The following is a 15,876-nucleotide window of genomic DNA, read 5'->3' on the forward strand; positions in this document are numbered from 1 at the left end:
CAGAGGCTGATATGCACATCTGGCTGAGAGCAGATGGGATGTTTTTTTTTTTTTTTTTTTTTTTTTTCTCCCAGAAGGGTAACAATGACAAAACAATACCTATTGATACCTATCAATCACTGAGAACATTCCTACCTCTCCTAGGAGGGTCCATGGAACAGAAATCCGGAGAGAATCTGTGCGTGCACACACAGTCACGTGCAGTGGGGGCAGTGGGATCATTTCCCAAAATCGTAAGTGTAGGGCACGGCTTCCAGCTTCCCAGTCTTGGGGCTGCACATTTGGCTGGGATGCGCCTGGCGATCAACCAGGAGGCGGTGCTGTGGGTGGTGACAGAAAAGGCGGACCACCTCCAGGATAGGTCCGGGACTCTTCCACCCTCGTGGACAGCTCATGCCTTCCCTTACAGACTATGGTATGGATGTACACATGAACTTGCTCCACCCCTCTGACCTTTATCCTGATTGGCTCCTGTGCAGTATATAAGTTGTGTGTACTTCCTCAATAAATGAGATCCTGCTTCCGACTCGTCTCCCTGGCATGACTGATTGTCCTCCCCCGAGGGAGGGCTGGGTGCAGGCCTCCAGTTGACCTTTACCTCTCTTGGCTCGTCTTGGTCAGGGCGTGCTTTTCCCGCTTCTCCTGCCGGTCAGGAGGAGACAGGGGCTAAAAACCCCGACACGTAAGTGCAGGAAATAACAGCACCAGAGAATGCCCCCTTAAAGTTTCACTAAGAACCTATAATGTATTAACCTGCCCACCCTTTTCACCTGGTATTTCTCAAGCCTAAATGAGGAGAAAAAGAAGACTTTTATGTAACAGATTACTAATATTGTTCTACAGAGGATACTTTTAGAAAAGCTATGTCCCTTTATTTAATCCTCAGCCCAATCTCAAATAGTAAATTTTACCATCCCCATGAGATTAGATAATTGGCCTAACAGAACCCAAATTCAAATCCAGATCATCCCGAGATCAAATCCCATTCCATTAGGCTTGTGCCAAGTAGCCTGAAGGCTCTGGGTTCATTGGGGTCTATGCTGTGAATGATCCTCTTGGCTGTCAAGTGAAGCTGGGGGTCATGAGAGGACCTCAAGAGAAGATAAGAAAAGCTGTCTGTGACTGGAGGGGCTGGAGAGGACAAATTTGTCCTGGAGAGGACAAATTTTTAGGATAAGGAAAAGTGAAGGAAGAGGAGGAGCCTATGAGAGCTGGACTGTATTTGGGAGGGGGAGAGGTGGGCGGAAGCAGGTTGGGAAGGCCAGTGGAGACCTGGAAGGTGAGAGCGTCTATTGCCCCAGCTGTTGTGCAGGTGAAATGAAACTGGGCTTGTCAAGGGCAGGGCATCATCCCCGCCCCAGCTGGAGGATTTAGGGCCTGGAACAGGAGAGGGAATGCACTGCTTTATATCTGAGCTGAGCTCATCAAAGTGACCCAAGACTGCTCTTGAGTAGTTCACAAGCCTTCTCCATCCACTTAGGTTCTGCTGGGGTGATTGAAGGAATCCACTATTTACTCCATCCGCGTCTGGTTTCCACCTCTGATCCTTTCAACACAATCACAACTTGAAATGACGAATGAAAGTAGAAGTCAGATTTGGGCCATGGGGAACTTTCAAGAAAGGAAAAGCAAATGGGGAAAAGACTGTAAGAGTCACCTAGTAGCAGCCCCCAAGGTAAGATAGGGACTAAGTCGTGCTCAGGTTTGCTTTGACCTACTGATTATCTTTGTTTTTAAATTTATTTCCAAAATTTGTAATCAGGCTATTTCTCACAGAAGTCCAAATTTTCAGCTTTCCTTTGAAAGCCTAGGTCTGACAGTGCCAGACTATTCAATTGCAGGACAGCAATTGCCTAGAGCTAAGTCATAGCTTCCTCTTTAGTTTGTGTACTTATCCTCCCAGGCCCACCTGATCCTCAGGATTACAGGAAGGACTGGAATAAAATTTGCCTCTGTGCTCTCTGCCCAGTAGTAAGATTGATGAAAGGGAAATCCGCAGCCAGCTCCCCCTCTCCAGAATGCCCTGGCAGTGTGAGGTAAACAAGGCTGGATTGTAAAGAGGGCTTCTTGCTGGGAAGTCTAGAAGTCTAGAAGGGTTTGATCACCCACAGAAAAGAAGAAAACCATAGCACCTGTTCCATGACTTAATCCTTCGATACCCATGTCCTCCCTGTGATTTGGCAGAATTAAAGTACTGGACTATCAGTTTTGCATACACAACACCTCCTTAGAGAAGAACAAAGAACTACGTAAGATTTTCATGATCACTCATCTGCATGTTCAGAAAATTTCAGGTCCGACAGGTGTCCTGCAGCAGACACAGGCCAATAGATTTTAATTCTTTCCAACCCTTCTGCCTTAAGATTTTTAAGTACTGTAACCATCATAGAGCTCAGTGTGGCACAAGTATGCGCAATTATGGGCCATAATTTTAAAAATTCTTAGCAACCACATTAAAGAAGTAAAAAGAATCAAAGGGAACTGATTTTCATAATAGATTTATTCAATCCAACCTACCTAAAGTATTAGAATTTCAATGTGTAACCAATATGAAAATTATTAGTAGGACATTTTACATTTTTTTAGTCAGTTCTTCCAAAACTAGTATGAATTTTACACCTATAGCACATTTCAGTTTGAGCCAGTTACTTTTTTAGAACTCAAGAGCCTTAGGCGGCCAGTGGCCACCTTATTGGACAACACAACTGTAGATATAAGTACTTATTTTTCCTTAGATTAACAAACAAGAATAGGAAGAGCTGGTACAGATTTCCCACAGCTCTCAAAGGGTACCAGGGAAGCCATAGAGGAAGCTGACACCTTTCTAGTACATAAATGGGTCCCCTAGGGCATTCTCCTTGCAGTCCTTCTCCTTCTCTCTCCCCCACGCACCTCCTTTTCTCATTGCCCAGCTAGAGACACTATTGTAGTGTAGACAGCCAGGGCTGTAAAAGCCAAGGAGTGGGCTGGATTCCAAGCCTGCCCCATGCAGGCTAATGACCTTGGGCAAGTTACCTAACCTCCCTAGTCTCAGATTTCTTTTCTATGAAATAGGATTAGTTCCTTCTTTACTGAATTCTGAGGATTAAACGAAACCATAAATGCAAACTCCTCAATACCAAGTAGAAACTGTCAGAATTTTCAAGTTTTTAATGATTATTTTTAAAGATTTTTGTATGTTTTGTAGGAAAAAAGAACTAAAGATGTGAGATTTTTTTTTTTTTTTAAGTCTATGCTAACGTCCCAGGCTATGTATTACTTTTTCTGCAGGACCAGGTGCTTAAAACCTGTCTTGGCCTTAGTAAAAAGTGGGACTTTGGCCCAAAACACTCTCTGAGCCCAGGTCTTGCAGACACACCAAAAGCAAGAGAATGAGAAAAGAAAGCATTTCCGTTCTCACCAAAGTGTGTCCAATTACAGGATGACCCAGATGACAGGGGGGAGGACACCTCGGTGTGCACCATGTGAGAAGGCACCACAATGACTCTGCAGAATGGCTAAGGAAGCTTCCCACGGTCCACCGCATATGGAGACACAAAACTCTACCATCCAAAAGACAAAACTATCTCAGCTCCTGCAGGTTCTCTTACAACAAAATAGTGCCCTGCAGCTCCCATGATGCATTACTGGACTCTCCCCTTTCCAGGTACTAGAACCACCACAATTGGTACTATAGTTTATTTTCTAATTTACCTGAATACGGTAGCCCTGGACCACAGCCTTGGGTGCTTTGAGAAAACTAATAAATAAAGGGAAGACTCACCAGTTCATTCTCCTCTCCTTGGTTGAGCAAAGCCCGATGGTCCTTCTCACTCTCTTCCTCCATCTGAAGTGGACCTGTCAGGGCCTCTCCTGGCCTCCTTGGGGAAATGTTGAAACCACCTGGGCTTCTGTGAACTCAGTGGCTGCTTGTCATTGCTGTTCTCGGGTGCTTATAAAATCTGTTGGCACACACCTTGCCTATTAGACCAACAAAGAATAGGGAGGAAATCCTCTCCTTGGCCACAGGATTGGTCTGTTAATCCATCTGCTTGATGCATGTTTATTCTTTCCAGTGTTTATTTACTGAGCTAGATGAGAGTGTCTCTGGTCCTAAAGAATGATGGGAAAAAGAGTTGTTGAACTAGAAAGACAAATAATTTCACATGCTTTCCATAAATGTCTTAGCCAAGGAGGAATGGCCACTTTTCTCAAAACCTGAGACAAAAGGATTAACCAGTGAGAAATGCATTAGAACAATTCTGTGGACTTTAGAGACTTAATGAGTATATTAGGTGTGGCCATGAGAATTAATGGAAGGGAGGTTGGCTCGTAAGGGAGAATACAGGCATCACTCTAGAATCAGAAAAATCTGAATTTTAATCCCTGCTTTGTTGAGGACCTTGAACAAATCACTTAAAATCTGAATTTTAGATTTCTATTATATAAAATATCCACAATGATTATATAGTTGATATAAGGACTTACAATATTTGTAAAAGGCCAAATAGAGCACCCACCCCACTCAGTAAGAGGTAAGTGATCATCCTCCTGACACTCTAGTACTCGTCAAGAAAAGAGATACTTTAAAACAATGATTTGATCCCTTTCATTTTTCACTTTGGCATTTGAAGTTTTCAAACAAGTGAAGCCTATGAAGAAAGAAGGAGCTAGAAAGACTGACTATTAAGGACATAACCCAAATTTCCATACCTGTATAATCATCACTGAATTCGATACTTTCATTAAAAGTAAGAAAACTGATCCGTCTAGGGATTAATTTTGCTTGTAATTAAAAGCTTTTGTCATTTTATTGACTGTTATTGCATCCAGTCCACTGAATGAAACCCTTGCCACTTTGACCATGGAAGAAAATTTGTTAGGAGTGAAAACTCTGAGAAGTTAATATTTGTTTGACCCTTTCCACTGATCGAAACAATCATCAACTACCTTGAGCAGGCACAAGTGCTACCTTGACATTCAGGATAGGTTAGATGTTTCCTATCCCAGAAAATGTGGCTGATGAGAATAAACAGATGATTACCTCTTTTTCATGGCAGCAAGTCTACTGAGATGCCCACACCAACCACTGTAATCACAAATGTTGCAGTTGCAGTCCGGTCTAGGGTTGAGCTCAGGTCTGGAGAGAAGAGTTGTAATTTAGTAAAACCTAATTCAAGACATGAGTGACGGTCAGCATTCACTTTTTACCCAACAGCTAACCACTCATGTTTCTTGTCGAAAGAACATCAGTTTTTGTCTGCACAGGGATTTCAACTAAAAATGCCAATGATGAGTCACGATCTGTCTAAAAGTGGGCAGATGACCCTGTTCTAAACAATTACATATGCATTGTAATTGATAGTAACTAATAAGTGAATTTTATAAAGTCAAAGGGAAACAGTTGGGAGCAAGGATCTTGTGGGAAAGATTATTCTGTTGCGGAAGGAGAAAGAACTATTTTTCCCTTCCATTCTTTCCTTTCTCTCTTCCTCTAAAGGGTATATGAGTGAGGATGCAATAATTGGAGCATGAGGATTATGTGAATTAGGAGGAGAGGGAGGAATCCACCTTTGGTCGCTGGGGCAATTAAATGAAGACTCAGTGGTCATGGTGGAGTACTCACCCTTCCCACTTGGTCTCTGATCCCCACTTTCCCAGTCCACACTTCCCTTTGGACTAAAGGGAAACTAGTAAAGATATGGATGTCTTACGTAGATTTCAAAACTCCCCTGTTATTTTGTCTACTGACCCCTGGAGCCTTACTGAAGCATTCTATTTCACAGATGTACCTACAAAAGCAAGATGGCTAGCTAAGATAGACTGACTTCTATACAACTACAACAAACTAACAATTTTAATGGTTTAACATCATCAAATACTCTTTTATTAGATTTTTTATATATTATCATGTCAGTTAAAAGAATTTTTAAAAATAAATTATCACTATATAAAAGAAGTAATTTAATACTTTTTAAGTAAACCAAGGTATTTTTTACAAAAGGAGAAAATACATATACATTGTAATTAATAGTAATATGGTAGTAACTAATAAATGAATTTTATAAAATCAAAACACCTGCAAAAGGTCATTTTTTGGCAATTATGAAATCATTCCATTTATGTAATATTTTATTGACCATGCTTTAGTTTAAAAGAAAAAAATTGAAAAAATTTAATTTTAGAGATACTATTCAGCGGGACACAGTGGCATATCCCTAAATCCCAGTGGCTCAGGAGGCTGAGGCAGGAAGATCATGAGTTTGAAACCAGCTTCAGCAACTTAGTGAGGCCCTAAGCAACTCAGAGAGACCCTGTCTCTAAATAAAATACAAAAGAGGTCGGGTAAGTGGCTCAGTGGTTAAGCACCCCTAGTTTAATCCCAGATACCAAAAAATAAAAAAGATACTATTCACTTTGGGGGATATATTTCAGGTGTGAACTGAAGTTTGCACTTACCATACAGAAATATTATAACTCCCAGTGTGTACTCTATTTTACTCTATTAAAAGAAAAACCTTGGGAGACAAAACTAGACAATAGAATTGGAGCTGGAGGCTGGACATGTGAACTGTCTAGCTAAGGAGTTAGGCGTGATATGACTGGCAGCCCTGGGAGGCACAATAGCAGCTCACTCCTTCTTCAGCTCTCCTGCCTTCAGTTCTGCCCATGTGTGCAAATCTGCAAAGCACTGTTCCAGGTGCTAAAATGAGAACTCAGAGATGAACAAAGCATGGACCCTACCCTTGAACTCAGTCTACTGGAGCTATGCTCCTGAATCTGTCTTTTAAAGGATATATGTTTTGTGTTTAGTTGGCACATAATAATTGTATATATTTATAGGGAACACCATGTGTATCCAATGTATACTGATCAGATCAGGGTAATCAGCATATCTAATACCTCAGACATTTATCATTTCTTTGTCCTGGGATACAATCAATGGTTGTCAACAACTATAATCCTACTGTGAACGTTAGAAGTCATCCCTCCTATCCTACTGCACCCCAGTCCCCTGTACTCTTTTCCATCCTCCATCCTCTGTACCCTTCTCGGGCTTTGGTAACCACTATTCTGTTCTCTTTATGAGGTCAAGCTTTTTAGCTTCCACACATAAGTGAGAACATGCAGTATTTATCTTTCTGTGTCTGCCTCATTTCACTTGGCATAATGTCCTCCGGTTCCATCCACAATGTTGAAAATGACAAAATGTCATTCTTTTTATGACTGAAAAATATTTCATTGTACAGACATATTCATTATCTGTTGACGTACACTAGTTTGATTCCATATCTTGCCTCTTGTGAACAGTGTTGCAAAAAGCATGGAAATGTAGACATCTCTCTTGTATACTGATTTCAGTTTCTTTAGATATGTACTCAGTAGACGGATTGCTGGATTATATAGTTGTTCTATCTGAATCCAAGTCTTAAATATTCTCTGTGTTTATGTGACAAACTTATCTCTCATTGCCAGGTCCAGGTTTGGCTTATCACTGGTACATGTATGTACCACTGATATATGTATGAAAAGATAGGTACTATTCACGCATATCCTTTGAAGTGTCTCCCACCAATGGAAACTAAATGGTTCAGAATTTGTTGACAAAAGTTATTAATTGTTTGAAAGTAATTGATCGTTGAAATACCTGCAACTTTTAATAGAGAGCAAGGAAGCCTGGAGCTTCTGATTAGAGCATATGAAGCTAAGGGTAAACAATATTCAGCTGTACCCATTCACAGCCAACTCCTGATTGATAAGGAAAAGGCTCCCCTTCTTCTAGTGGGTTTCCCTAGGGCTCTCATTTCTGCTCTATTCTAGGCATGGCTGACTTCCTGCTGCCCTGCATCGGGGGAGAGACACAGATCTAGGTAGCTGAGCTACCTCTTCCCTGCTCCTCATGGGAGTCAAGCACCGGAACTTGGATTAAATCCTATGCTCTACTTAATTTCTATTGTAAAATGAGGCTTTGTGCATTGCAGATTCTGTTAATTTGTTGTGGATCAATGAAGCAGTTACTCTTTTTTATTTAATTGCTTCTGTTTTGAATTTTAAAAACACTGCCTCTTCAAGTCATCAAATAAGTATTAATTGATTTACTCTCTTATGAAGTGAATTCTATTTTCCAAGTTCTTTATGTTTCTGAGGCTTGATGGTCCTCATTCTTCTCAAATTCACTGATTTTTGCTTTGAGAGTAATTCATAATGTTCAATACATAAATCGATAATGGCTCAAAAGGGAAATTCACTAATTTTTCAAATCCAAGCACTTAGTGCATGGAAAAGCACATATAGTAGTTGCTCAGTAAATACTATGTGAATGAATACATAGTTTTTTCCTTCCTAGGGAATCTGCTTTTCCTTTGGGTTGGTCAGAGGCCGAGAGGAAAACAGAACATGGCACATGTTGTCTGTTGTCTACTCAGATCACCTTAGATGCTTTGGATGCCTTCAGGGTTGCAGGGTGTTTGTACTTTCTTCTAATAACCTTATTCCTGCAACTCTCTTCTGAGTTGCCTTTTGCCCTTAGCCTAGGGTCCCTTTTCTGTCCTAGCAAGATCTGGGAAGTGTCTGGAGTTTACCCTCCATCCCCATCTTGCCTGACAATTCTGCAGCCCCCAAGTCATTTGCCAATGACTGATAAAGGCAGAAGTCTGGAACCCGGGTCCCTTGCCAAGAATCAGGAAAAACTGGAAAGAAGTTGACAATCCAGAGCTCCCTGGCAGCATCAGTTTGGGGTGAAAAGCTCTGCCCTCCATCACATTCTTTATTGTATTGTCTTCCCCTTCCTTTCTTCTTTCTCCTTGAAATACCCCTTTTGAAAATATTTACATGCAAATGGCTGTATCAGTGCCTATTTCTTGGGATCCCAGCTTCAGGAAAGAATTAAGCATTCTTAATATTTGAACCCCTCATGCAGGAGGAACCTTCAACCTGTTCTTTAGGGAAGGAAGGCACCTGCCATCTAGGCAGGTCTCATCTCTCTATTCTCTCACCTGCCTCTCAGTCTGTTCTCTCACTTCAAAGCCTCCACTTTCTTATCCCCCTAATTTGAAATTTTCAGGGACCCATGCTGAGTCTGCTCTGATTATTCTTGCTGCTTAAGGATTAGAATTCTTCCAGGAGAATTCAATCACTTATTTGAAGCTGCTGGAGGTGTATCAACTGTGGTGGAAGACTTCAAGCTTGCCAGGAGCTATGCCTCACTGCCCCGTGCTTTGTGTGGTTAGCTGCAGAGGAACAGAATGTCTGTTTAATATTCTGAAGGGCTTTCTAGATGAATGACCACAGGACCAAACCCACAAAGACTTCTAGTTTCTTGGCCAGGACCAAACCCACACGGACTTCCAGTTGCTTGGCTTATCTGATGAGAACCGTTAAGTGCCAGTGAGAGTGACAATCACATGTTCATTGCATTGGTCAGGCCAGTCACCAACCTGAGTCTGACTAGTTAGTGGCCAATAAGTTGCCCCTGCGCTGTCAGGTCAAAAGCTGGGTGAACACATTCTCTGCTCCCTTCACTGCTACTAAAAACTCTAACAACCATTAAGACTCCTGAAGGGGCTAAACAGAAGGACAATGTCATTTCTGAAGTTGGTGTCTTCGCTACTGGAAGAATAGGGGTTCCAATGCATCTGTCAATTCAAATGACTTCTCCAGAAAGAAAACAGCTGGGACGAGGTGATTACAAACATGGAAGTGGACCTAGGTATTCTAGAGTGAGCTAGATCTTGTGATCTGTCTTAAGGAGAATATAAACCTCTATGTTGAGTTCTTACTAATTTACTGCAGATGATCTAACTCAGTTGAAGAGATAAAGGAAGATTCCCTTAAAATATTAGAACAGTCCAGGAATACCTATTCTTTTTCTCCCTTATCTGAAAGGTGGTCTAGTTTGCATATCTTCAGGAGTAGAGTTTTTGTGTAAGTGTTTCAGGTAGCTTGGAGAATACAAGATCTCAAACTCCATCCCATGTTTCTGCCTTTGGCTCATGGCAGTGCTTTCCCCATTGAACTTGTCCACCAGGTAATTGTTTTATCAAAAATGCAGTACTTGGAGCTGTAGCAATGGGTGAGGATAAATGGACACACCCCAAGAGAGAGCAGTCTGGCAGCAGGATTTCCCATCTGAGGCTGCTTTTATAACATAAAGAATGCAAAGTGACGAACAGCATTTCCAAAGGAAATATATCCCCTGAAGTTCTCTCAACACAGGGTAAGTTGGCAAGAAAAATTGTAAATGAGTATCAATGGGGACTAGTATAAGAAAGCACATTTAAGAGAAAATAATTTAAGTGATTCTGGGATCCTGCTTTCTAAACTCGATTTATCATCAGAATTACCTGGAGATCTTGGTAAAGATACGCTTCTCCAGGACCTATCCCAGAGATTCGATTGAACGTCTGTGAGGTTGGGCCCAGGAATTTATTTCTAATAAGTTCCTTGGGGATCTCCATAATGGGTTGAGTTTGAGAAATATCTTCCAAAAAGTAGTTTATGAATTGCTGTGGACTATTCCCTACAGAGAGAAAACTAACCCATGATGTGAGAGCAAAAAAACACCAGCTAAACATTTACTACAAATAGATCCAGGTCTGAACTATTTTGCACAGGTGTTTGCATCTCATGGGATGTCTTGTGGACTTGGACATTATCCAGGAAAGCTCCATTGAAGAAGTAATTCCTCAGGATAGTCAGATGATGGGGGGAAAGGACTGCAAAAGGAACCCTAGAAAAGCAGTCAACTCTTTGGAAAAGCAAGTTATTGACTCTATAAACAAAGGTCAAAGGAAAGTTACTCTATATTACTTTAAATATGAATAAGTAGACCACCTTCACAAATAATTTGTGTCGAGGCAAACAAGATGGTAGCTAGGATCCTCCCTCAATCTCTCCTCACAGACACAGGTTGAACAAGTAATCTGTGTACAAAACTTTCTCCACAAGAGCTAAGAAACTCAGGTGACAGACTATGGTACCTGCTTTTAGTATACAAAAATGAAAAGAAGCATCAAAGAGGTAGGAAAGTCTGCCAAAAAAATAAAAAATAAATATTAAATTCTCTCTCTCTAAAAAATAAAAAAGGTAGGAAGCAAAAATGGCTTGAGTTAACCCTCCCCCAACTCCAAGCAGTCAGCATGGAGAGAGATGTCTTGTGCTTGGGAGGGAGAAATAAATAAGTCCAGGCCTTAGACTTAAAACCCAATAATAGGCTTGCTATGGTGCTGGGCAAATCCTCATGATCCCTGATGCCAGGCCAATACCATTGACTGAGCTCTGGATATCTGTTAGGTCAGGCACCAGATTCCTTTACCACTCCTCCTCCAACCTCAGGCTGCAGAGTGGGGAGCAGAATTTCTGGGGAGCAAGGCATGATATCTATGTCAAGGCTTTGATTCTGAGCCCAGTGCCAGGCCTATAACAGTGAGATCAAGTGCCCAGTAGAAACTAAAGACTTTATATATAGGTTAGACTTTGCAGACAGAGCCCCTAGACTGGCTCTGGCACCAGGAAGAGACCTGCACAATGGTGGAACAAATGAGTTTTGGCTGTGTCAGTTCCAATTTGGAGTAGGATTGGGTATTCTCACCTTCCTCCTGAGACTGTGCAGGCCCCTACAGCTGTGAGACTCAGATGCAACCCAGCTTAGCACCAGCTTTGGTGGCTGAGGGGCAGTCTCTACCACCCATCTTCCAGCCTTGAGCAGCATGGCTATCATCAGGCCAGTACTCACAGATGGGGCTTTAGAAACTCTGGCACCAAGCAGAGCCTTGTACCCTTATGGGATAGTCTTGTCCTTTGACCTACATTGCCACCAGTTGCAGTGTGGGCCCTAGTGCACCCTGAGACTGTGCAGGGAAGACGCAAGAATCAGGCAGACTTGATTCAACATCAGCCTAGGTGGCAGAGGGATTCCCCTCACCAACTTTGGGCAGCATATCATGATGCATGGCCCCATTTTCTGGGATAAGACAGGGTAGGTAGTAAGCACAGGATTTTTCCCAGGAACTTAGTGCTGGGCTGGTGAAACCTAACATTGGGAAGATCCTAACTGATCCCATTCTCAGGGCTGCCTGCACTCAGAACCTCTGGAACAGCTCCAGTGCCTGGAAAAGACAACACAGCTCCAATAAGTCAGACTTCTATGACAGCTAATATCATCTGTGCTGGGTGCTGCCATCTTGGGCCATGAGTTCACCTCAACAACAGGCAGTCCATAGCAACGTGGGCCTTGTTCTAACTTAGTGTTGTGCTGATCTTTGTAGGTTTGGGCTCAAACTTCACAACATTGGTGCTGACAAGACAGACACAGAGCCTTGGACTGGTCCATCTACAGTGATACTACCCAGAACCATGCAGAATCCTGCAGCGTCTGACCACAGACCAGTAACTGCAGACAAGGTATCGGGTCCTAACCTGGGACCAGGGAGAAGCTTGTGGGGACAGACTACTCTTTTTTAGGTACTCTCCTGTTCCTTTCTGAAAACAATACACCATCAGTCTATCTGGGGCAAACCTGGACTTGGAGTGACCTCTAGTACTGACACATTGAAAACATGCCAACAGCAGACACCTGGCAGTTATGGACCTTGGTGCCTTCCAGTACTGAAGTAGTGGAAGTGACTATAAACTTAGAGAAAATAAGCAGTTTGCTTAGAATTTCTAGAAGAAAAGGCGCAAACAAAACCAGTTAAGGAAGACTGGAATAAATACCTCGTCTTCAATGCCCAATGGATGTTGCGTGCCAAAAAGTATCAAAAATTTTCGGAAAACCGTGTCTTCACCTAATAATCAACATAAGGTGCCAGAAACTGACCAAGCAGTAAACACTATGAGAGGTCTCTCAGAGAATTAAAAACTTAAAAACACTATAAAAAACAGGATAGATTAAACAGAAGAAAGAATTAATGAACTCAACTATAGGCTTTTTGAAAATACACAGTTGGAGGAGTCAAAAGAAAAAAAAAAAGGAATGAAGAAAGCATATGGGAACTTGGGACAGCACTAAAAGAACATAAAAAGGAGTTCAAGAAGGACTTGAGAATACAAAAGATACAGAAAGCTGATTCAAAGAGCCATGGCAGAAAACTTCCCAAGCTCAGAGAAGAATACAAACATCCTGACCTAGGAAGGTCAAATGGGACCAATTAAAATTAACTCAACCTAGTCTACCCAAAGACATGTTATAGTCAAAGTCTTACAAATAAAAGAGAAGATGCTCAAGGATTCAAAAGAAAAGAAACAAATAGCATGTAAGGGTTTCCCAATTTTCCTGATAGTTCACCTCATCACCTCATCAGAAACCTTATAGGCCAGGAAAGAATGACATAAGATTTTCACAGGACAAAAGAAAAAAAAATCTGTCAGCTGAGAATAACAGTACCAGCAAAGGTATTCTTTAGAAATGAAGAAGGGATAAAAGACAAAAGCTAAGAGAATGTACCTTCACTAGACCTGTTCTATAAAAATATGCTAAAGAAAGTTTTTCAAACTAAAAGAAAGAGACATTAAATGAACAAGAAGAAAACACAGGAAGATGTAAAATTCACTGGTCAGAATAATTATATAAACAAATTCAGAATTCTCTAATATTGTAAGAATAGTATGGAAACTATATCTGTAGTATAAACACAAAATTAAAACAATTAAAAATAATAACTACATTAGAAGTTTAAGTGATAGATAATATAGAAAGATATAAAATGGGATTTTAAATATTTGGGGGGAAAATGGAATTTAACTGGAAGAGGACAAATTCCTATTCACATGCACCTTACTAAGACTGAATCAAGAAAAAATAGAAAATCTGAATAGACTAATGACATTGAATCAGTAATAAAAAGATTCCTATCAGAGGAAAGCCCAGGACCAGATGGCTTCACTGCTGAGTTCTACCAAACATTTAAAGAATTAATACAATATCTCTTAGTTTCAAAAAACAAAAACAAAGAGAAATGAATTCTCACAAACATATTCTATGAGACCAGCATTACCCTGATACCAAAACCAGGCAAGGACACAACACAAAACAAAAAAGAAAGAAAAACGAAAGTCCAATATCCTTGATTTACATAGATGCAGAAATCCTCAATCCAAACCCAACAGCACATTTTAAAAAGCTATTCATCATGATCAAATGGGAAGTACAGTTCACATCCATTCAGGATAAGAGTGCTGAACGGGGCATATAAGAAATGTACCTCAACATTACAATGGCCACTAATAATAAGCCAACAGCTAACATCATACTGAAAGGGGAAAAGTGGAAAGTTTTATAAAATCTGGAACAAGACAAGAATGACCACTTTCACCACTTTATTCAACATAGTGCTGAAAGTCATAGCCAGAGTAATTAGCTAACAGAAATAAATAAAGGGCATTCAAATTAAAAAGAAGTCAAATTGTTACTGGTTGCAGCTGACAAGATATTTTATATAGAAAAACCCAAAAACTCCATCAAAGATTAAAAAAAAAAAACTATTAGAACTGATAAACGAGTACAGCAAAGTTGCTAAGTATAAAGGCAACATACAAAATTCAGTAGCATTGCTATATATCAATCACTAATTATGAAATAGAAACCAAGAAATCAATCTCATCATACTATAAAAAACACTAAGGAATAAATTTAACCAAATAGATGAAAGATATTTACAATGCAAATTATAAACATTAATAAAACATAAATATGAAAAAAATTGAAGACAACATGAAAACGTGGAAAGAAATCCACTACAGATAACAATAATGTACTGCTTACTTCAAAAAGCTAGAAGAATTTGAACGTGTTCACTACTAAGAAATGGTGTAAAGGTTTGGAGTTAAGGATGTAACCTGATCTGAATATTATACAATGTATTCATGTACCAAACATTACACAGTACCCCATTATATATTCAACTTTGATGTTTCCTTTAAAATAAGTTTAAAAAAGCTAATAAAATTTGGATAATTATGTTTTCATTAAAGTAGAATTGTATGTATTCAATTTCTGAAAATTATTGGTGCGTTTATCAATCCATTCATTCCTTATTTATTTATTCTTTTATTTACTCTTTTTACTCATTTACACAACATTTGAAATAGCTATACTATGTGCAAATCCAAGACTTAAGAAATCCCCATATAACTTGAAAGATGAAAAAAAAAGAGAGAGAGATTGTGTGCCACATTTAATTCTTTGATTTTTGCAGTTATAAATGAGGGAATAAATAGTATTCCCATGTGAATAGCCACTTACACATCAGAAAAGTTTGAGTTAGAAGTCAGACCTGTCCCACTCCTAAGCTTGTACTCATAATTGTCACATACCACTTCCCCAAAGAGACTCTTCAGAGAAAGTCCCGGGGATGCAGTGAGACATGGGTCCTGGAGGACTTCAGCTGGCATGGCTGCCCCTATGCCATGGAATAGTTCTGCCCTTGCACAGGGGCAGTGCCTTTCAATTCCTGCTGCCCTGAGCCACCCATATGCCCCAGGACACCTGTGAACTTCTCTGACCACAGTGCTAGGGTGAGATGTGGGAAAATACAAAGATCTGAACTTTCTCAACTATGGCTTTTGGTAGCTAAACCAAATTAGATTCTGGGATCCATCAAGGGAGGATTCAAACCTACAAAATTATCCCCACATCAAACCCATCTCCAATTGGCCATATGCCATGGTTGAATTCCTTAGGTAAAGCCTGTAACCAATTCTCAGGCTAACCTTGGGGTGGGTCAAGAGAAAATTGGCTCAGCTTTCAGGAAAGAGTGTCCAGCCAGCTGAGGAGCCACGTAACCTTGTACTTTGTTCAGTTCCTGAGTAGACCAGGAACAGGGTGGCCTTGGGGCTCTAAGGTGCTTTCTCAGAGGATTCTCGTCCTAAGTGTTCCTCTGTGGACTTGCACCAAATTGG

This window comes from Marmota flaviventris, chromosome 8 (genome assembly GCF_047511675.1).
Source record: "Marmota flaviventris isolate mMarFla1 chromosome 8, mMarFla1.hap1, whole genome shotgun sequence".
NCBI classification, from domain to species: Eukaryota; Metazoa; Chordata; class Mammalia; order Rodentia; family Sciuridae; genus Marmota; species Marmota flaviventris.